Consider the following 23,749-nt stretch of genomic DNA (forward strand, 5'->3'; position numbering starts at 1 on the left):
TACCTAATAAAGGACAAACCTGACATTGAGGGAGTGCAGCGAAGAATGACCAGACTGATCTCTGGGATGACAGGGTTGTTGTGGGAGCAGAGTATGGGGCGACTGAGCCTGTATTCCATGGGGTTTAGGAAAATGAGTGGAGATCTCAGTGAGGTATGTAAAACACTGACAGGATTAGATAGATTGGAAGCAGTGATGATAATTCCTCTGGCTGGGACGTCTAAAACAAGAGGTCACAGTGTTAGGTACACTCAGGTCACATTGCATTTAGATAAGAATAAATGTCTGCACGCAGAGACTGGTGAACCTGGGAATTCTCTCTCACACAAGGCTGTGGAAGACAAGGCGCTGAAGACTAATAAGGATGTCTAGACAACAAAAGGATGGGGGAGAGAGCAGGAGTGTGGTGTCGAAATAAAGTGTCAGCCATCATTATATTGAATTGGATAGCAAACTCGACAGACCATGGGGACGACCGCAGTTCCTAGTTTATAGCTTCACAAGGTTAATCACATTAAGGCATGTGTACAGTGAGTGGGAAAAGTGCATTGAGGAGATGTTCAGACATTAACTAGAATGGGGCAGATTCAATGTGCTGTATGGCCTATTCCATTCCTGATGTTTCTGAGCGGTCTGTGGGAAAGCTCTGTAAATGTTGTCACAAGTTCGCAGATGTTAGAAGGGAGGTCTCTGCAGGGTCAACAGGACTGTGATTCCCAATCCTTTTTCCACACTGAGGCTGGGCCTGGGTGTTCTGTCCGGTTTTATCCTTTAAGACCTCGGAGCAGTTTGATACAATAGTGTGCCTTGCTTGGCCTTTTCAGAGACCATTGAAGAGTTTATCACATGTCTGTGTGTCTGGTGTCACATTTAGGCCAGACCAGGAAAGCACGGGAGATTCACTTCCTGAAAGTACATTGGAAAAACAAATTTGTGTTTACAATCGACATTGGCTTCAGGCTCACTGTTACTGACACCAGATTTGAGATCTCGATATTTTATTAATTGTTCTTAACTTCCAACAGCTGCCAGAGCATTAGCCTGGTCTGGATTAGTAATCCAGTGACTTTTCCAAAACAGCACCATCTCCACATGGGGACCTATCAGAAACCACACTGAGCAAGTTATGTCTGTGCTGCTTGACAGCTCTATCAAAAAGAACTCCCAATTTGACTATCGTGATGAGACTGAGAGGGTTGTAATTGGTCAGATTGTAATTATTCACCGACACTGAGCAATTTTCCACATTGCCAGGGAGATGTCAGAGTTGGAGCTGGAAGGAAACCGCCTCCCCAGGGATACGACTTGTTGTGCAGCACAAGCCTTCAGTCCTATTGCAGGAATGGGGTCAGGGCCCATTGCTTTTGTCGTATCTACTGTATTCAGCTGTTTCTTCATGTCAGGTGCAGCGAATCAAATTGGTTGAAGACTGATCTATGATTCTGTGGGCATCATGATGACGGTGAGTTGAATCATCGACTCAACACCCCTGGCTAGGATGGTACAGATACTATTTCCTTGTTTTTTACACAGATGTGCAGAGCTGATCCATTGACAGAATGGGAATAATTCAGTTAGTTGTTTAATCGTCTATCACGATTTTTGGCCGGATGTGGCAGGCTGCAGAGTTCGATCTGGGTCTATTGACCTTGTGACAATTCCGCTCTCTCTACCATTAGATTTGGTTTCATTTGATTCGATAGAAGTCATTGTCGCATGTATCTAAGTAGAGTGACACTCTTTGTTTATACACAGTTCTGGCAGATCATAGTGGGTGTTGGAGCTGCCTTTTTAAGAGACATGGAGTGGCCGAAATTTAAAAGTCTACTTCAGCTGTCTGTTTTTGAAGAGCCACAAAATAGCCAGAAATTAAAATAGATTTCTTCAGCATTAGTGAAAAAAGAGCCTTTGAGAAGGGAATTATTCCAAGCAAACGAAAGGATAATCTGATTCGCAAGATTCTGAAACATGCCAACATCGTGATAAAGAAAGTTCATTTTTTAAAAATTGATGATTTGTAACAGAACACAGATGAAATAATGAAATTGTAGCACAAAACCTTTGAAGAATCTCTGCAAAAGATAACTTATTCTGATCTCAGTAAGGATTCTGTTCATCCACAAAAACAGCAACTCAAGTTATCTTTCAGAAGCTAGCTGCGCCTTTGAAACTGTTTACAACAGTAATAAGTTCTAGTTAAATATTTGGTAACTAATCATGGACACAGATTTCCACGTAATTATAAAACCTTAAAGAGATGCCTGGCATGTCTTGTCTAATTCGCTGAGAAAAAGGTTAACAGTAAATATAATAATAATATTACGAATTTTGTAACAGAATCAACGTTCTAATGTAAAATATGATTCACGGAATTTGATAAGAGATAGCCTGCCCATTGGAGAGTAGAATTTAAGCAATCCTTCAAGATAAACAATGAGGGGTATGACTAAAAAGAGCACAGCCCCGAACTTTGGAATGCATTATATAAAGATCCCAAGGACCAAAGATAACAACAATCGTTAAACATCCGAAACAAATAAGAACGTCGGGCTGTCCATGCGAGTGTCCATCATTGATCAGTTGTTTTACAAGATTGGTTGTGCAGAAGGGGAGTGGAGGGGACACTGACAAAGTTGTGTTCGATCATTGCAACACAGAACTTATAAAAATACTGTCTTTTTCCTGCAAAATCGAAGTGGGTCATTGATTTTCCTTCTGATCTGAGCTAAACATTAAGTAAAGAATTGTCTTCGCATGTCAAAGCCAGATTCGAGGATGATCCTTAGATATTCTCCCAGCATTAACCAGGTTTTGCTTGAATTAAAGTCCATTCTGTGCCTGTGTCCTGTCTGCCTCCAGAGTCTTTGTCCCTAGCTGGGGAATCTCGCTCCTACAATAAGCAAGGACATACAGACCATAGGGTAAAGGAAAAACTTAGTCTGAGGCATACAGGCTACACCAGAAAGGGCAGGCTATAGGCAACATCAATGTGAGCAAGATCAGCATTATTTGAAGTTAGAGAGTCCATTCCTTAGTTTAATAATGGCTGGGAAGATGCTGTTCATGAGCAGCTGGTTTGTGTGTTCAAGCTTCTGTATTGCCTGCATGATGGAAGAGATTGCAGGAGATCCAGGGTGCGATGGGTCTTTGATAATGTTGTCAGACTTTCCGCGGCAGTGAGCTGTGTAAATGGAGACAATGAATAGGACGTTGGTTTCCGTGATGGCATGGGCTGTGCACACAATCTTCTGTCATTTCTCTTACTGTCCTGGGCAGGGCTGTGGCCACACCAGGTCATTGTGCACGCAGATACTTTGCTGTCAGTTGTGCATTTGTAGACATTAGTGAGGGTCCTTGTGGACATGTCAAATGTCCTGAGCTGCCAGAGAAAGAAGGGGCGTTCTTGTGCCATCTCGGCTGTCACATGTACGTGGGAGGTCGGTTATCGTCACTCCAAGCAACTTAATGCTTTCCACTCTTTCAACTTCGGTTCCATTGATGTAGATGGGGGCATGTTCTCCTCATTTCTTTCACAAGTCATTGATCAGTTGGATAGTTCTGCCGACGTTGAAAGAGAGGATGGTCTCAGTGCAGCACATCACGAAGTCCTCTATTTCCGTTCTGTAATTTGACTTGCCATCATTACATACCTGTCCTACTATGATGGTGCCATCAGTGAACATGTAGATGGCATTCGTTCAAAATTTGGCAATACATTCGTGGGTGTACAGGGGTATAGTAGGGAGCTGGGGACACATCCTTTGGGATTTCAGTGTTGAATGCTATTGTGGAAGAAACACACTTACCTATTTGCACTGATTGTGCACTGTATGTCAGAAAGCTGAGGATCCAACTTCAGAGGGCCGAGCCAAGACGAAGGTCGGGGAGTTTGGTGATCAGTCTGAAGGGAATAATGGCGTTGAAGGTGAACCTATAATCAATGAGCAGGAATCTGACGTGGGTATCCTTGTTGTCCAGATGTTTCAGGGATATGGCACCCGCTATGGATCCATTCCACTGGTAGGAAAATTGTAGGGGATCGAGGCAGGCTGGGAGACTGGAACTGATGTAGGCCATGACTAGCTTCTCGAAGAACTTCACTCCCCTCAGTCTCCTGCGCTCGAAAGAGAAATATCCCAGCTTATCCAACCTCTCCCTATGACTCAGCCCCTTGAGTCCTGGCAACATCCTTGTAAAGTTCCAGTTTAATACCATCCTTCCTATAGCATGGTGACCAAAACTGTACACAATACTGAACCTGGAAATATCTGGAACTGTAACAATTACTCTGCTGCCAATTATTATGCTGCTGTGATATTGTTTTATTTTTTGTGTTATTCTGAAATCTTATTATTCATTGAATCCTCTGACGGCAATCCCCTCGGGTGAACGTCCTCATGACTGTGTGAATTTGAATCAATCTATTTTGTTTGGACTGATATTTTGAGGCCGCTGTACATCAGAAAACAGGAAGAGATGATGGATGACTGTGCAGTGTGTGTCCTTTATTGGACCAGCTTGTCTCTCCAGGCACCTAAGGCTTTTATTGCGGGCCAGAGTACCTCAGAATCGTTACATCACAGAAGGAAGCTATTTAGCCCATTGTAGGTCCATGCACATAGAACATTACAGCTCAGTACCTACAACATCATTCAGCACTGCCGACAGATCCACCGTCCTTTCTGCCAACAGTACATTTACTAACCCATCTTTCTATACCCTCATTAAGGTCATTTTCAGAAGGACAAACAACAGTCACTTGCAGTATACCACTAGCAACTAAACTCCAGGATGAACATTCCCCATCAACTACCACCTTCTGTCTGATTTCAGCGAGCCGATTTGTGATCCAAACGCTAAGTCACCCACAAATCCACGTCTCCATATTTTCTGGGAGAAAGTAAGGACTGCAGATGTTTGAGATCAGAGTCGAGAGTGTGGCGCTGGAAACGCACCGCAGGTCAGGCAACATCCGAGGAGCGAGGGGAAAATGAAGACTGCAGATGTTGCAGACCAGAAAACTGATTCCTGATGAAGGGCTTACAAGAGAAACATCAACTTGCATGCATCTTGGATGCTGCCTCATCTGTTCCGCTTTTCCAACACCACACTCTCCATATTTTCTTCAATAGCCTACCACGGGGGACCTTATCAAACGCTTCACTGAAATCCATACACCTCACTTTACCCTCATCCACCTGTTTGATTACCTTCTCAATGAACTCGGTAAGATTTGTGATGCATGACATACACTTCACAAAACCTTGTTGACTATTTTTAATCAAATGATTCATTTCTAGATGATAGTAAATCCTATCTCTTATAATCCTTTCCAACACTTTACGCACAACCGAAGTAAGACAGGTATATAATTACCAGGGTTGTCTCTTCTCCATTTCTTGAGCAAGGGGACAATGTTTGCTGTCCTCCAATCTTCTGGCACTGTTCCTGTAGACAATGGCGATGTAAAAATCCGAACAAATGGTTGCATAACCTCCTCTCTAGCTTCTCAGAGAATCCTATGGTAAATCCCATCTGGCCCAAGGGACGTATCTGTTTTCACACTCTCCAGAACTGCTAACATCTCCACGTTCCGAACTTCAATCCTGTCCAGTCTAATAGCTTGTATCTCAGTATTGGCCTTGACAGCATTTTCTTTTTCCATTGTGAATACTGATTCAAATATTAATTTACAGTCTGTCCTATCTCCTCAGACTCCACACACAACTTAACACTACTGTCCTTGGTTGCCATTAATCTTCATTTTATCATTCTTTTATTCATGATATACTGACAGAAAGCTTGAGGGTTTCCCTCGATTCTGCTTGGCAAAGACTTCTCATGCTCTCTCCTGGCTATTTTTTGCTCTTTTTTTTAAGTCATTCCAGACTAACTTGTAACTCTCAAGCATCCGAACGGAGCCTTCACGTTTCATCTTTACATAAGCCCCCTTCTTCCTCTTGACAAGAGATTCAACTTCTTCAGTAAACCACAACATCCTCACTCGACCACTTCCTCCTTTCCTGACATGTATAAACTTATCAAGGACACACAGTAGCTGTTGTTTGAAACCGCTCCGCACTTAAATTGTACCCATCCTCTGCAGCTTCCTTCCCCATCCTATGCAATCTAAAACCTTTCCTAATCGCATCATAATTGCCTTAGCCCCAGCTATAACTCTTGTCCTGCGGTATACACCTGTCCCTTTTCATCGCTAATGTAAACATAACTGAATTGTGGTCACTATCAGCAAAGTGTTCACCTACCTCCACATCTAACACCTGGTCTGGTTCATTACTCAGTACCAAATCCAATTTGGCCTCGGCCCTTGTTGGCCTATCTACATACCGTGTCAGGAAACCATTCTGCAAGCATTGGACAAAAACTGACCCCTATAAAATAATTGAACTGCAGCATTTCCAGTCAATATTTGGAAAGTTAAATTCTTCCATAACAACTACTCTGTTATTTTCGCTCCTATCCAGCATCATCTTTGTAATCCTTTCCTCTACATCTCTGGAACTTTTCAGACGGCAATAGAGAACTTTCAACAGGATGTCCTCTCCGTTTTTGTTTCCAACCTCTTCCCATACTATCTCAGTAGGCAAGTCCTTATCAAGCATCCTTTCTACCAACGTAATGCTGTCTTTGATTTTCAATGCCACCCCACCCTCCCCCACCCCAACCCCCACCCCGCCCCACTTTTAGTACTTTCCTTGTTCTTATTGAAGCATCTAAACCCCGGACCCTCCAACGATCAGTCCTGTCCCTGTTCTATCTATTTCTCCAAAATGGTCACAACATCAAGCTGTACAGCTACACAATTTGGAAACAGGGATGTTAAACGAGGGTGAGTTGGATAGATCAGAAGACAGCATGAGGGGAGATAGACAGGAACGGACAGAAAATGGAAGTTTTATTTAGAAATTCTCACGGACGGCAAGGTCTTTATCTATTGCTATACCGTTTGAGCACTGTTCGGATACTGGCTGTGGTCCCAAAGCATTTATCGCCAATAATATCACAGAGCTGAGTTGCTGACAGTTAAACAGAGTCCAAAAGGCCAAGTGATTTTTTTTTCTCTACAGTGAGGAGGTGATTTAATTTAAACAGACTGGGTGAACAGCAGCAGGAACTGAGTACCCCTTCAATACTGAGATACTGCACCAGAGAATCTCAGTGAGGTGGATCACTCACAGAGGGGAAATCAGCATCTCAGTGTGGGCCAAATAATGATTGAGAAAGATTGTACACCACTTTCGTGGTTTTGTAATACACATTTCAATTTAAGGAGCTCAATATCATGAGTGTAACTTATTTCTTTGTACTTCCCATAATTTAGTACGGACAGAAAATCATTTTGTCACAGTATTTTGTGTTCAATAAACAAATTTTACTACTCATTCCTCACTTTAGATTTATCCTTGAATCTGTTCTTCATGTGAGTTATAAAGGGTAACATTCCAATACTGATGACTGGGGAATATTATTGTCCCTCCCTCCAGTCTGAACTGCCATGTCCCCCAATTCTCTCTGTTTTCTGTCTCCTCCGCAATACCATATTCACACTGTAATTGAAGTCCAGTAAATTAAACTTCATCACAATTCACTAACATCGATAACATCAATAGCACAGGCCTCATCTGCCTCTCTCTAAACCTGGATTAACAATCTGAATTGCATTTGTCACGTACAATTCTCTGTTATCCATGCCATTTGTCTGTTACAACCCTACGTTTCTCATACACACATTCGCCTCAGATCATGAATTATAAAAATTGTTTAATTGAAATTCTGATGCTTGACCAATAGTTCCAGGATGCATGTTTCCATTTATGATCAGAAACGCATGTTTACGTTCTGATAAACTTATGGCATTACTCCTGCATCTAAGACAGATTGAATGGTTACACTCAATTGATCTACCGGCCTCAAGATTTATTTCATCTGTCACCCTCACATAGCCCATCCAGAAAATGACAGTTTGAATCATTGTTTTGAATTTGAATAAAACAATATTGTATTGAAAGGCGTTGGCTGGAGCTATTTGCTCAGTGATTGTGATTGATGTCAGTCTCCGTGGATCCGAGATGTGTCACTGGAGGGTTTGCCTCTTCTATTAATTGAGGACTCGGTTCAATGTGTTATCCCAATATGGGTGGGAGCATCAATGATTGGACTAACAGGGATCAGCAGCTCGAGAGATAGGGGGAGGAGAGATCAGACTCTGAGAACATTAGACTGCAATGTTCCATTAATGGATCAGAATCTGAGAACAATAGACTGGAATATTACAATAACAGGCAGGAGTTTATCCTTGGGTCTTTACTACCTTTCTCAGCCTTGGATATCATTAGCATCACGGATCGAAGATACCCTTTGGATTATTCAAGGTGGTTACTATCCCATCCTCGCGATAGTTGGTGTTCCTGGTAAGTCATTCCATCTGACCATTAAACTGAGTTGAACTGAATTGCAGTTCATACTCATATTTTAAAATTTGGAAGTCATCATTTTCAGATCCAGTCAAAAATTGTATTCATTACTGATTATAACTAGCAAATTACTATTCACAACTTACTCAACAATACACGAGGAGAACCCACACTGTTCTTAATCTCCATTCTCTTTTTTCTTCATTCATATTTACATTTCTATATATTCTCCCCACTCACCAATCCTGCCCAAGTCCACATACCGGATATTTCAGTCACCTTCTCAGCCTCAATGCAACTGCTGAATAATTCATTGTTTGTGCCTTTGGTAAATCCAGATATAACCGTTTCAAGTCCCTTCAAACTATGCTTACGTCACAAAATATTTGCACTTGAAATTGTAATTTGTTCTCTCCACAGAATCTGTCAGATGGACAGACAGTGCATGGTGGCCAAGTCATTTACTCATAATCGAGCGGCACAGAATAATAATCTTTTGGTGTCTCCTGAAGGAAGTTGATGAAATGCAAATGAAATTGTCACCATTAGTTTTCAACAGAAGCATATCTGTTTGCCTCATGTCCTCTAGAGAAGGCAATGGGTTTTCCTTTCATGTTCAGGTCTCTGTGTGACTGCAAACCCACAGCAATGTGGTTCACTCTTTATCCTGTGCAACAGCTGAATCAGCCACTCAGTTCAAGATCAGCATTGTGGGTGGCACGGTGGCATGTGGGAGGCACCGTGGCACTGCAGTTAGCACTGCTGCCTCATAGCGCCAGAGACCCGGGTTCAATTCCCGCCTCAGGCGACTGACTGTGTGGAGTTTGCACGTTCTCCCCGCGTCAGCGTGGGTTTCCTCCGGGTGCTCCGGTTTCCTCCCACAGTCACAAAGATGTGCAGGTGAATTGGCCATGCTAAATTGCCCGTAGTGTTAGGTAAGGGGTAAATGTAGGGGTATGGGTGGGTTGCGCTTCGGCGGGTCGGTGTGGACTTGTTGGGCCAAAGGGCCTGTTTCCACACTGCAATGTAATCTAATCTAATCTATAACATGCTGGCCTGACCAGGGCTGCACACATCCCATGAGGGAAGAACAAAAGGAAAGATAGCTCCCTTTTTCTGCCTGTTTTCCATGTTCCTGCAAGTCATTAGGTGACCATTCCCTGTTTCAAGTGAATTCTTTCTGATTGAATCTCCCTCTGAACGTGATATACATCTCCATCGACACCTCTGGTGATGACTGACGCACAGATGTAAGGAACTTCAAAATTCCAGAGAGAATTCAAAATGCAGAGAGAAGGAATGGCTTTTTATACACAGGAAAGAAGCGGAGACAGCTAAGTGAGGGAACAGAATTATTGTGATCAACCCTAGAGTGTTGTTGAGATAGTATTTGGAGTATTGTGCACAGATTTTGTTTCCTTTATAAGGAATAATCCTCTTGGCAGAAAGAGTATAAAGGAATTTTACCAGGCTAATTGTTGGGATGATTGTACCATCGGGAGTGCATGAGGATTAATCTGTTGCGCTTTGAAGAAATAAGAGGTAATTACATTGAAACTTAAGGTGATGGACAGTCACTCATTATATTCCGAACAGAACTAATACGGTGATAAATTCCATTTTTTTTTTACTTGATTTACATGATGCTCGGTGGCTTAAAAGACTCTGAGAACGTTCCTCTCAGTCCACGCCACTCCCCATTTCGATTGAGAGAGAGAGAGAGAGTCATAACTAAACTCTTCCAACATTAATATAGTGCATTTGGTGTGTGATCATACATAGAACTTCACGTTTTCCACCACCGCGACAGGAGCCAAAGTACCTTCATTGTAAAACAATTAACTATCCCCACCAGCTTCTGAGCCCCACGGTGAACATGGGTCTGTCTTCTTGGAGATGGAAGATGCCTCCTTGAGGCTTGGCACAAAACATTTGGCTTCCTTCCTCACTGCCAACAAAACATGTTAAAGTATCATTTGTTCCACAGGCAATGGAGCCACGAGGAGCATTGTGGGCAGTCTATGAGTGCAGTCTCTGCTCCATTCGTATTCCAGGTTGGAGCATCAATGACACCCTCCTGTTCCTGTGTAAGTGTCTCGAGGGGTGAATGGTCTCCTCCTGGTTCCATAGAACAGGTTTAGGGGTCTTACTGGACTCTGCCTGTTCCTGTTTAACAGCTCAATGTACTGACCAGACGCCTCCTCTTCCTGTGGAACAGGTAGGAGGATTGAATGGGCTGTCCCTCTTCTTGTTCAGTCATTTCGATGGGCTGAACAGTTTCCACATATCCGGGTGTAACCAGCTTGAGGTGCTGAATGAGCTCCTCTTTTAACTGTGGAAATGTGCAGTGCCTGGTCGTTCTGTTACACGAATGTTACCGACACTATAACAACACAAACATGAATGTTGTTTGGGTCTTGCTGAATATAGACACAGACCGCTTCAAGAGCTGAGTGGGGAAAAATGTTCTGAATATTGTGTGATCTTCAGTGATCACTCCGCTTCTGATCTTGGGATAGATGGGGGGCGTCGGGCATGGGGCACATAGACGTTGACGAAGGAGCTGAAGATGTTTGTGCTGAGGAAGTTAATCTGAGGATCTCCTGAAGAGATGTCCCGGGACTGAGAGGATTTCGGCCACCGACCACAAACATCTTCCTTCGTGCTCTGAAAGACCCCAAACAGTGAGGAGGTGAGACCTGATTCTCATTCAGCTCAAATAAGTAAATGGGTCCGATGACATCCTCAGTCAACTACTGCGTTGATATCAAGGCCATTCACTCTTTCCTGAGTCCCTGTGTTCACCTCTTGTTCATATCAATAGGTGACGGTGTATGTGTAGAGAGTGTTTTCCTCTCACAGAGGGTAATCAATGTCAGGAATTATCTGGACTAGAGAGTTAGGGGAGCTACATCAGTGAAAGTATTTAAAGAGGTGGTACATGAATCTTTGACCGATAGCTGAGGGCTGTGAAGAACTGGGCATTAAGGAGGAGCTAATACTAACAGTACATCAGCCATGATCGTATACAATATCTTGACCGTTCGATTTACTTATTCGTGTTCCTTATGTTTTCATTTTCAGTAATTTCAAAGTAAACGGCTGTAATGTTCCTGGATGTACTGTATTTGTATGTTGTAATGAGAGAGAGCAAAGCATTTTTGAGTCATCTCTGGGTGAGGTATGGAGCTTTATTCATAACGAATCCTGGTCTAGACCAAGACCAACAAATGAAGCACAAGTTTCAGTGAGGGGGCACTCTGTAAACAGACCAGAGGCGTCATTCAAAACTAGTCTGGATTTCCAAATAACATTTTCCAATCCATACCAATCTGTGTGTGACAGTTGTGAGGGATTATTTGAGATCCTGTGTTAGTGTGGACCAGGTATTTGGAGCAAGTGGCCCCCATCTGCACCTTACAGGAGTTGTGAGAGGCTGAAGGCACCATAGTAACACAGGACTGTGGAGCAAGAGTGGGTCATCAGACACTTTGTCATGGCTCTACCATGCACTATGATCTGATTAAGGTCTCAGCAGCACTTTTCTGTCAGTGTACCATTTCCCTACATTCATTTGTCTTTCAAATGTCTTAAAAAGATAATTTTGAACAAATGGAAATATCCAGGCATCACAATCTTCTGTGGAAGGGAATTCACACCTTAACAACCCTTTGAGAATCACTTGTTCGTGTTCTGACCAATGGTGGAGGGTCACTGATGTCTTCTCCCACTCCTCTATTGGTGAAAACAAATTTTAAATGCAACCAGTTGAGTGCTGTGTCCAATGATATAGGTATCTGTCTGGGTAATTTTCTAGAACAATCTGCGACACAGAAAGTTGAACTGTGAACAAATGGTAAAATGATAGAGTGTCTCAAATATTTTTCTGACTTTGAACTTATTCTGGTCACACAAATGTCTGGGATTGAGGATTTCTTCCCAGAACAGTTGGGTTTGGCTGAATTCCCTTTGCTTCGAGCTGTACAGAGATTCCTATGAATCCTCATCAGGAAGCCTCCACGAGTGGTAAAGATGACTCAGGAATTTTCTGCTCTCACACCTTGTTTTCAGGCAGAACAAAGTAAGAGAGAGAGAGAGAGAGAGAGAGAGAGAGAGAGAGAGAGAGAGAGAGAGAGAGAGAGAGAGAGAGAGAGACCAATTGGCTGCTGCTTCTGAGGCAGGTAATATTATTCTCCGTCTCTGTGTGGGAAAATACAAGAATGTCAACTGTACTCCAAACTGGACCATGTGCACTCTCCATGTACATTCTCTGGAATGGGTGATAATGGACTGTATGTTATATGCAGCATCATTGCTGTAGTTGTGCACAGTGCCTTTCATTAGCAAAATAAAATAATGTGCCCGGTTTATGATTTGATGAGATGTTTATATGCATCTGCGTAATTTTTAAAAATGGGTTGATATCTTCATAATATTTGTGTTAATATAAATGCATCTCATTCAAAAAAATATTATCTAGCTTTAGTTTTCTTAACAAGAAAAAATATGTATCCAGCTGAAGGACTTCTCTGAAAATCATGGTTCAGTAAGATTTCTCATCTAAGATCTAAACAGATAATCCCCGATAACAAAAGGCCTTCATTTCAGGAATGAGTAAAGGGAAGCATCTTTGAACATCTTTGAAATGAATTGTATCTGGTTTTTAGTTTAGAGGATCAGACCTGCACCCAATGTATCTCTGCATCACAGAGTTCTGCAATCTCTCTGCTTTTAAATTGTTCCCAACTGCAATAGACAACTCACGTTATATTATTTCTGCTGAGGTTACACTCACTAACCTTCCCTGTCTACATCATAATGCAAATTCACTACTCCATTTGAAGATCTGATGAATGATCATTTTGGTTTACGAGGTAGTTTAGCTTTGATCCATTCAGTCCCTTCATCCAGATATTTTACATAGATTATTGATCATTGATGACCCTACAGTGATCGCTGAGTCAAAACTAGTTACAGTTTTGTTTAAAAAATCATATATCACTACTGTCTATTTCCTGTTAGTGACAGCATCCCTGTTCCTATGCAGCTGTTCAGGCGGGTTGAATGGCCTCGTCCTGGGCTGTGGGCTGTGTAATGTACTCATTGAGCTGAATTACTTCATCCTATATTCCTGTGTAAGTCTTTGGAGGGGCAGAATGGTCTCTTCCCGTCTCATTGTAACGATCCAGTCTGGCTGAATGGGATGGTCCTCTACCCTGTAATCGCACTGAGGGGTGGATTGAGGGAACAACATATGGAGTGTGGTCAGCAGTATATCTCTGTAACAGCATCGAGGGGTGGATTGAGGGAACAACACATGGGGTAGGGGCAGCAGTATATCTCTGTAACGGCCGGGAGCGTGGATTGAGGGAACAACACGTGGGATAGGGGCAAATGTATATTCTGGTAACGGCCGGGAGGGTGGATTGACGGAACAACACATTGGAAAGGGGCAGCAGTTGGCCATTTGGTGGCACCATTCAGAATGCTCATGGCTGATCCGAGTGTGTCTGACCATCCGTCTCCTGTCTGTTCCCAATAAACATTGACTCTCCTGTCCGACAAAGATCAGTCAATCTCAAACTAAAATACCTAAATTAACCGAGTCTTCACTACTCCCTGAGGATGAGGACACCACAAATAGCACAACAGTAAAGGGAAAGGGACATCCTTCTTTCATTGTGGGACACAATTCTTTAAAAAAATTGTGTTGACCTCATATCAAATCACTGCCCCTTTTCGGATAAAGTGGTACAATAACTAGGAATAGACATTAACCAGTCTGCCCTCCAATCTTTTCCCACATTACCACTAACTGTTTCCAATCAAATATGTTGCTGCTACTGTCTCATGAAGAGAATAGCTGATAGCATAACACCACACGAGCGTTAAAAAAGGAGCAGAATTAGACCATTTGGCCTATCGAGTCTGATATACCATTCAGTTGTTTCTAATATGTTCCTCAACATCATTCTCACACCTTGCCCTGGAATCCTGGATCTCCTTATAAATCAATAACTTATTTATTTGTGTCCTAATGGCACTCCTGTCTGTGTCTTAATGTGCATTTATGTATGTGTGTGTCCATGTACTTGTTACTTTTGTATTTGTGTGACTATGTCTGTCTGTCCTTGTATCAGCCAGTGTGTTTCTATCTCTGTTTGTGTCTATTTGTGTGTGACTGTTTATGTCTTTGTGTGCTTCTCCGTGTGTGCATGCTTATCTCCTTGTATGCATTGTGCATGTTAATATATTGGGGCATTTACAAATACGTCTGTGTATTTCAATGCCTGCATCTCTGTGCAATGGGGTATCTGTTCTTCTGCGAGTGAGAGAGATGAAGCTGGAACTGACAGCAGGTTTGAATTGAGAATTGCTCTTTACTGAACACTGCTTCTTATTCGGTAGGTGGGACGTGGATGCTTCCGAATCTCCACACAAGGCCTCCTGGTCTTTTCCGGTTCTCTCCAGGATCCTCCCCACATATCAGGGTAGGGGTTGAGGGGACGGATATCCGGCACTCCACCACCTGGATTGGCCCTTTCTGTCCTGTTCCAGGCTGTTTCTCCTGGAATGGGAGAAAGGGATGGAATGAGTGAGGGCGGGAGTGGATGGCCCTGCTGTTAGTGCTGGGCTGGGTAAGGTGTGACATGGTGAGGTGGCCGGAGGGAGTCTGTCCATAGTGTTGTATCCATGTAGTGCTACTGGTGTGCGGGGCTATTGCACCAGGGACAGAAAATGTGGGGGAGGGAAGGTGCTGAATTCAACAATGAGAGTGGTTGTTCTTGAACCTTATCTGGAGATAGAGTGTGAGCCTTGGTCAAGGGTAGGTGCTATAAGAGACATACAGTGAGTGTGAGGGAGCAGTGAGAATATACGGTGACACTTATCCTGACAGAGCGGGTTGGATATTGATGCTTGTCCTGTATTGCTTGACATGTCTTCAGATCATCTCAGCATCGAGGTGAGCCTCCCCGAATGCCTTATCCAACTCTATCACTAATAACGACACAGGCTCTGTCCCTCAGATTCCACAGAATGAGGTTGGGTGGGTCTTACAAAGAGCAAGGAGAAACAAACTTGTGTTATACATCTGAACCAAAACTGTCGCGCAAATATTTTGCATCATATGCTCTGGAAATCATATATGCAACTATATGCAAAGGGAAGCTATGACATACTGATATTAACGCTGGGCTCTTAACCCAGAGACCCAGGTAATGTTCTGGGGACATGGTTTCAAATCCTGCCATGGCAGATTGTGGAATTTGAATTCAATAAGTATCTGGAATCAAGGATTTATGGTGATCGGGAATCCATTCCTGATTGTTGGAAAAACGCATCTGGTTCACTAATGTCCTTTAGGGAAGGAAACGGCTGTTCTTATCTGGTCTGGCCTGCATGTCACTCCGATCCAAGGCAATGCTGTTGACTCCTAACTGCCGTCTGGCATGGCCAGTAAATGCTGGTTATCCAGCTAAGCCCTCATTCTGTGAATGAGTAGCAAATATTTGTGGGTTCTGCAGTAATAATGGATGGTGTCAAGTTGCATCGAAACTGAGTTAACGAAGTGACTGCTAATGTTGTGAAAAATAAATTCCTTTAGTGTATATCAGGTAGGTTGAAGAGAATGTTGTGAACCAAATAGAGAGCAGATTATTTCGGATTTGGTGTTGTGGGATACTGATTAAGGAAGATCAGTCATGATCATCTTGAATGGTGGTGCAGGCTCGAAGTGCAGAATGGCCTACTCCTGCACCTATTGTCTCTTGTCTATTGTCTATTGTGTGGTCGGAAGGACTAATTACTGACCTTGCTCTGAAGCAGCCTTGGAGGAATAGTGACATGAATATGTTGTATTTTACACGGCGTCTGCATTCAATGTGGAATGTTTGAACATTCTGGTCAAACATCATGGAAGCCCAGAGGCTAGAGTGTTAGGTTCGCTCCAGTGAATTGAGAAAATACATTATAACATTCAGTAGGAGAACAATGGTTGTTAGACCCATATAGTCTTACAGCACGGAAACAGGCTATTTTGCCCAAACTTGTCCATTTCGAACAAAATGTCCATTCACACTAACCCCATTTCCCTGCCATTTCCCTGTATCCTTCCAATCCTTTCCTACCTATGTATTTGTCCAAATGTATTTTAAATTTTGTGAATGTACCCGCCTCAACCACTTCTGCTGGCAGCTCATCCCATATGCATACCACTCTGTGTTTAAAAGAAGTTGCCCCTCAGGTTCCCTTTTACTCTTTCCCCTCTGACCTTAGTTTGATGCCCTCTAGTTCGTGATTGCCCAATCCTGGGGAAAAAAGACTGAGTGCATTGACTCTATCCATGCATCCCATTATCTTATACACTGCTATCAGATCCCCCTCAACCTCATACATTCCAAAGTAAAAACTCCTAGCTTGTTCAACCCCTCAGTACAACTCAGACCATTGAGTCTTGGCAACATCCTTGTAAATTTCTTCTGCACTCTTTCCAGTTTAATAACATCCTTCCACGAGCAAAGTGAACAAAACTGAACATGGCGCTACAAGTATGGATTCGCCAACATTTTGTATAACGGCAATATAACTCCCTAATTTCGATACTCAGTGCTCTCACTGATGAAGGCCAGTGAGTCAAATGCCTTTTTCAGTGCCTTGTCTACCTGGGACTCCACTTACAGAAAACCGTGCACCTGAATTCCAGCGTCACTCTGTTCCACAGCACTCCTTCAGGCCCTGCCATTCACCATGAAACTCCTGCCTTGATTTGACTTTCTAAAATGCAAGACCTTACACTTATCTGAATTAAATTCCATTTGCCATTTCTCGGCCCACTTCCCCACCTGATCAAGGTTCTGCTGTAATTTCTGAAATTTCTGAGAACTTTCCTCACTGTCCACGATACCACCTATTTTAGTGTCACATTGAAACTTAAAAATCATGCCTGTACATTCTCATCTAAATCATAGATATGTGTAATATATGAATATGTGGTCCCAGCACCGACCCCTGAGGCATTCCACTCATCACAGGCCTCCGGTCCGACAACCATCCTTCCACGATTACCCTCTTTTTCCTATCATCAAGCCAATTTTGGACCTAATTTGCCAGCTCCCCCTCAATTCCATATGATCTAATCTTCCAGAGCAGAGTACCATGTGGAACCTTATTGAAGCCCTTACTGTAATCCATGCAGACTACATATACAACCGTGCCCTTGCCAAAGTTACTGGTCACTTCATCAAAGCAGTCTAACAAATGTGTTATAATCCCCCATTCACAAGGCCCTGTCTTTCCAAATGCATGTATATATTCTCTCTTAGAATCTTCCAAAGTAACTGACCTGCTACAGATTTTAGGTTTACTGGTCTATAGTTCCCCGGTTTTTATTTGTAGCCCTTCTTGAATAACGGCACAGCATTCACTACCCTCCAATCCTCCAGGACTTCACCCGTTGGCTACCGCTGATGCAAAAGTACCAACCAGAGTCCCCGCTATTTCTTTCATGTCCTCCTGCAGTGTTCCTGAATATACCTGGTCAGGACCAGGAGATTTATAGAAATACTACAAAGTCTGAAAAATATGTCTATTTATGCGGAGTGGACTCGATGGGCCGAATGGCCTTACTTCCACTCCTATGTCTATGTCTTATGGTCTTATTTAGGTAAAACACTCCAGAGTGAGAAAGTGAGTTAACAATGCTTAACATAATAAATTAAAGATTACATGAATCACAGGAAGTGACTTCAGAAGAATTCCAGACATTGTGGAATCCTGAGAATTCTCAGAAATTTACGATCCAGAAAAGGAGGGCCATGAAACGGGTAAGGAAATCAAAAAGCGAACACACATGCAAACAAACAGGAACACAAAGACTGCATAAATCTATGTTCTATATTTCAAAGGAAAGAGAAAAGCAAAGTCAAATGTGGAAATCTGCAATCAGGAAAGACGAGATTATTATGGATAACAGGGAAATTGCCTAGCAAATAATCAATTACTTTCGATCTGTCTTCATGGAGGAAGATCCAGAAAATCACCCAGAAATACAACGTCATTATATAAGACTTGTGGATCGAAAGACAAAGTCAATTTATATTAGTAACAAGGCTCTACTTTAACATGCAGCTAGATTGAGCATTGCTAACCTTGACAAACAAAATGTACTTCAAACCAAAATCTTCAGAAATAAACCACTAATAGAAGTAATAGACTGTGTTCTATTACCCCGTGCATTCTACAACGGAAGCCGTTGTAGATAAATGGACATTCGTAAACGTGGTCCAAGCACTATAGATGTACGGTAGTGATCCAAGCATCCAGAAAGGGAAGAAGAGATAGTGTGGAGAACTGCAGACCAATTAACTTGACATTTGTGGGGAAACTATTGGAGTCTATTATAAAGGATGTGATATTCGTTATTTAGAAATTAACAGCAACATTGGAGAGAATCAGTATGCATTTCTGAAAGGGCAATCATAATTGACAAGCTTTGGAATTGTTTGAAGTTGATTCTTACAACATAGATAATGGGGAACCAGTACAACTGGCATATTATAGATTATCAGAAGGTTTTCTATAAGAACTCACAATGAGTTCGTAAATGCAATGAATGTGAAGGGTATTTGGAGGAATATGTGCAAGTGGTCAATTAAAGATTGGATTGCCTTCCTTTAAGGGAGTCAGAATATAGATGTAAAGACATGTTGAAGTAGTTGAAAGCGTGTTAGTGAGTAATGTACCTGGAATATTGAGTACAGTTTTGGTTACCAAATCTGAGAAAGAATATACTGACCACAGAGGAAGCTCAATGGACATTCTCCAGATTAATCCCTCAATTGGCGAGATTGCGTGATGAGGAAACTCCGCCTGTGTTCTCTAGAGTTTCAAAGAATGAGAGGTGGGTCACTGTGAAATATATAAAATTCACAAAACATGTGACAAGTTGGAAATTAATAGGATGTTTCTCCAGCTGCCTAATTCACAATCAAGGGAAATAATGGCAGGATAAAGGTCAGACCATTTAAGACTGCAATAAGGAGGAAATTCTGCACGTGTAGGGGACTAACTAAGACAGGGGCATGGAAACCTGCTGGCAGGGCAAGATTAGGGAGAATTCCCAGATATTCTACAAGTGTGTCTAGCGGAACAGAATGACCAGGGAACAGGTAGGACTCATTAGTGACTTGCCAAATTGCATCAAAATGAAGTTTAGTGGTAGGAGACACAAGATGGTGGTTGACTCCTTGTGTGACTGGAGGCCAGTGTCCAATCGTATACCACAGGGATCAGTGCTGTTTCCCTTATTATTTGTGATTCGGAGGTGCTGTGTTGGACTGGGTGGACAATGCTAAAAATCGCATAACACCAGATTATAGTCCAACAGGTTTATTCGGCGGCACTACCGTTCAAAGTTCTGCTTCTTCATCAAAGCGCACAATCACCTGATGAAGAAGTAGCGCTTCGAAAGCTAGTGCCTCCGAACAAACCTGTTGGACTCTAACCTGATATTGTGCGATTTTCAACTTTAATATTTGTGGTACTCATAAATGATGTAGCTGTGAATATGGACGAGGAATTGTGAATATGGTGGGGAATGAGAAAAATAAGTTTGTGTTTGATACGCAGATTAGCCGGTTGGTTGGCAGTGGGGAGGAAGGCCTTAAGTTACGGGAAGATACAGATGGAATGGTCAGCTGGGAAGATCAATGGCAGATGGAATATAACCCTGATAAATATGAGGTGATACACTTTGGAAGAAGGAACCAGACAGGAGAGGACTCAATGAATGGCAGCACACTAGGGAGATCAGAGGGTGGTTCTCCACACATCCCTGAATGTGATGTACAGGTTAATACACAATTTGGGAAAGCATAGGGGACTTAAACAAAACCTTGATTCATTGAGGCACAGATTATAAGAGCTATGCGGAACTTTGGTGAGGCCAAGATGGAATACTGTGTGTAGTACTGAGAATCATATTGCAGGAAGGATGTGAATGCACTGGAGGGGTTGCAGAGGAGATTCACCAGGATGTTCCCTGAGATGGAGCATATCAGCTATGGAGAGAGGCTGGATAAGCTTGGGTTGTTTAGTTTGAGGGAGTAGAGGCTGAGGGAGACGTGATTCTAAAGGATAGGATTACGAGGAGCATGGACAGTGTGGATGGAGAGCAGCTGTTCCTTTTAGTCAAAGGGCCACACTTTTAAAGTGAAGGGTTTGCGGTTTAGTGAGGATTTGAGGATTGCTTTTCACCCAGAGTGTGTTGGGGTCTGAAATGCAATTCTTGAGAGGCGAGTTGTCATGGTAACCTCAAAACTATGAGAAAATACCCGGCAGTGCACTTGAAATGCCTTAAGATTCAAGGCTATGGTTATTGTGTCGCGAAATGGGTCTAATGTAGACCGTGCTGTATTTCTGATAGTACAGAGTCTTTGCTTCTGTGATTGTATGGCTGTGGAAGGCCAATCACTGAGTACCTTAAAATAGGAATTGATAGGTTTCTGAAGAATATCTTAACAAAGTTTATAAGACAGAACTTATAATATTTTCTGAAAATATGTCAATGTCAAAATTAAGGGAAATAAATGTGCAGCTTTCCTACGGTTTGATACCAGATAATTGAGGACCGGGAAATAGCAGAACTATGGAGCAAATAATTCAGTTATGCCTTTACGGAAGAAAGCAAAACAAAAAAGAAAACTTCCTAGTAATACGAGGGAACTTTACTCTAATGAGAAAAGGGGAATAGAATTAAATTATCAACTAAACAGTTTAGAGAAAGTACCAGACTGAAATTAATGGGCATAGACAAAGTCAACAGTGATTCATGAAATAGGAATCATATTTCAGAAAGCGGCTTTAAGCAAAATTATGTTGAAGCTATCAATGCAATCCGAGTGGAATTTCAGAAAGATTTTTGATAAAGCCCCACGCCTATTGTGCAAATTCGAATCCTGTGGGACTGGGGCTAATACATGGACATGGTTCTCGAAGGACAGAGCTGGCAGGAAACAATGAGAAGGAATAAAACAACATTTTTTTTAGTGGAAGGCTAGGGATATATCGCAAGGATCGTGGCTTGAGCGCCAATTCTTGCCAATATACATCATATATTTGGTTGAGTGTCTCAAATGCAATATTCCCAAGTTTGCTGACAGCACTAAACAATGTCAGCTTGTGAGTGGGTGAGGAGGATGTAAAAAAGCTCCAAGGTGACTGAGATAAGTGAAATGACTGGACAAATACGTGGCGGATGGAGAGCAATGGGAGAGATGAGATGCTGTGTACTTTGATTGGAACAAAAGAATGGCAGCCTATCATTTGAAAAGGGAGTGTTTGAAAAATGTTGCTCTATAAAGGAACTTAAGCTGCATTTTTGTTTATTTCTGTGCAGCCTCCGAATCCATGTAAGGCAGTGAGTTCTGAATCCAGGTGTCAATACTGGGAATGGCATTGGCACGCTGACCAGTGTATATAGACCCAGCAAGTGGGGAGCTGTAACATTGAAAGAATCTTGATCTCCCTGTCCACCAGTCACTGAAAGCAATATTTCAGGAGCAGCAAGTAGGGAGAAAGATAACTGCTGTGTTCACCTTCATTTCAGGGGATTTGAGTACAGGAGTACGAGTTTATTCCTGCAGCGGTACAGGGTCTTGGTGAGACGCCATCTAGAACATTGTGCAGCATTGTGTGCAGTTTTGGTCTCTGTTCCTAATCGAGGACAAACCTGACATTGAGAGAGAGCAGTAAAGGATGACCAGCATGATCTCTGGGATGACAGACTTGTTATGGGATCTGGGTTTGGGGGTCTGGACTTGTATTCCATGCGGTTTAGGAAAATGAGTGGAGATCTCAGTGAAATATATAATACTCTGATTGGGCGAGACAGATTGGAAGCAGGGATGGTTATTCCCCTGGCTCGGATGTCTGAAGCAAGGGGCCACAGTATCAGGTACAGACAGGCCGCTTTGCATTGAGGTGAGAATAAATGTCTGCACTCTGAGACTGGTGAACCAGGGGTACTCTCTCCCAGATCAGGCTGTGGAAGTCATGGCATTGAATATAAATAAGGATTTCTGGAAATTAAAGGGTAGGGATAGAGCAGGAGTACGGTGTGAAGATTGCAGATCAGCTATCAGTCCAGTTGTTCTCCAATAACACAGTAACTGTGTTTCTGTGAAACAGTGTGTTGTTGAAAATCGTGCAATATTAATAATGGGGTCTATTGAAAAAAGAGAGTAAGGGGCAAACCCCCCAAAAAATCAGTAAAAACCAAAAATTAAGTTTGGTCTAACAACCATACTAGTTCAGTCTAAATAAATCTTTAAATCACATGTTGTAATGGAACAGTGCCGTAAATGTAACACTTTCACACTACAGTCACTCACTGGAGCACTGTACCGTTCACCAGAAAGCATGTGGGGGCTGAATAACCACGTGATGCCGATGGGGAATTCCGGTTCTCCTCAAGATTCTCTCCACAGTTTGAAATAAAGTTCTTTCTAAATGTAGTCTACAATTTCCAGTTTCAGGCTCAGTTCAAGGCCTCCTGTGCGCATTGCATTCCTGTTTTAGCTGACCACATTATTTGTACATTTTGCAGAGAGGATCCTGAGACAGGGTTTTGCTGTTCAGCTGGTTCCTGGCAAGGAATCGCGTCAAAGTGAACGGGAATTCACTTTATAGAAAAAAAGATTCACGAATCACATTGCAGCCAAATTGTATTTAATCAACACGTGTTTTCGGAGAACGGAGGAGCAAAACTGATGGGCTGAAGGCACTAAGGCAGTTTTCATTTTATATTTCACAATGTTTAAACATATTAAGGGATATGACAATTGTATGGGGAAAACTGCACTGAGGAGATGTTCAGCCATTAACTAGCACAGGGAAAGCTCAATGTGTTGTATGACCTGCTCCTGTCACAATGTTTCTGTGCAGTGTGTGGGAAAGCACTGTAAATATTGTCACAAGCTCTCAACTGTTAGGAAAGGGGTCTCTGCAGGTCGACAGGATTGTGTTTCCCATTCCCTTTTGTACTAACGAGGCTGGTGTCTGGTGTTCAGAACAGGTTTATCATTTAAGACCTCAGTGCAATTGATATAATTGAGTGTCTTGTTTGGCCGATTCAGAGATCATTGAAGAATATATCACATGTCTCTGTGTCTGGAGTCACTTTTAGGCCAGGCCAGGAAAGCACGGGAGATTCACTTCCTGAAAGTACATTGGGGAAGGAAATCGAAGTTTACACTGATATTGAACACAAGATCACTATTACTGACATCAGATTTTAGATCTTGATTTTTTATTAA

The sequence above is a fragment of the Chiloscyllium plagiosum genome, unplaced genomic scaffold (assembly GCF_037043375.1).
Source record: "Chiloscyllium plagiosum isolate Xiang-an unplaced genomic scaffold, Cpla_swu_hap1 HiC_scaffold_42, whole genome shotgun sequence".
Classification (NCBI taxonomy): Eukaryota; Metazoa; Chordata; class Chondrichthyes; order Orectolobiformes; family Hemiscylliidae; genus Chiloscyllium; species Chiloscyllium plagiosum.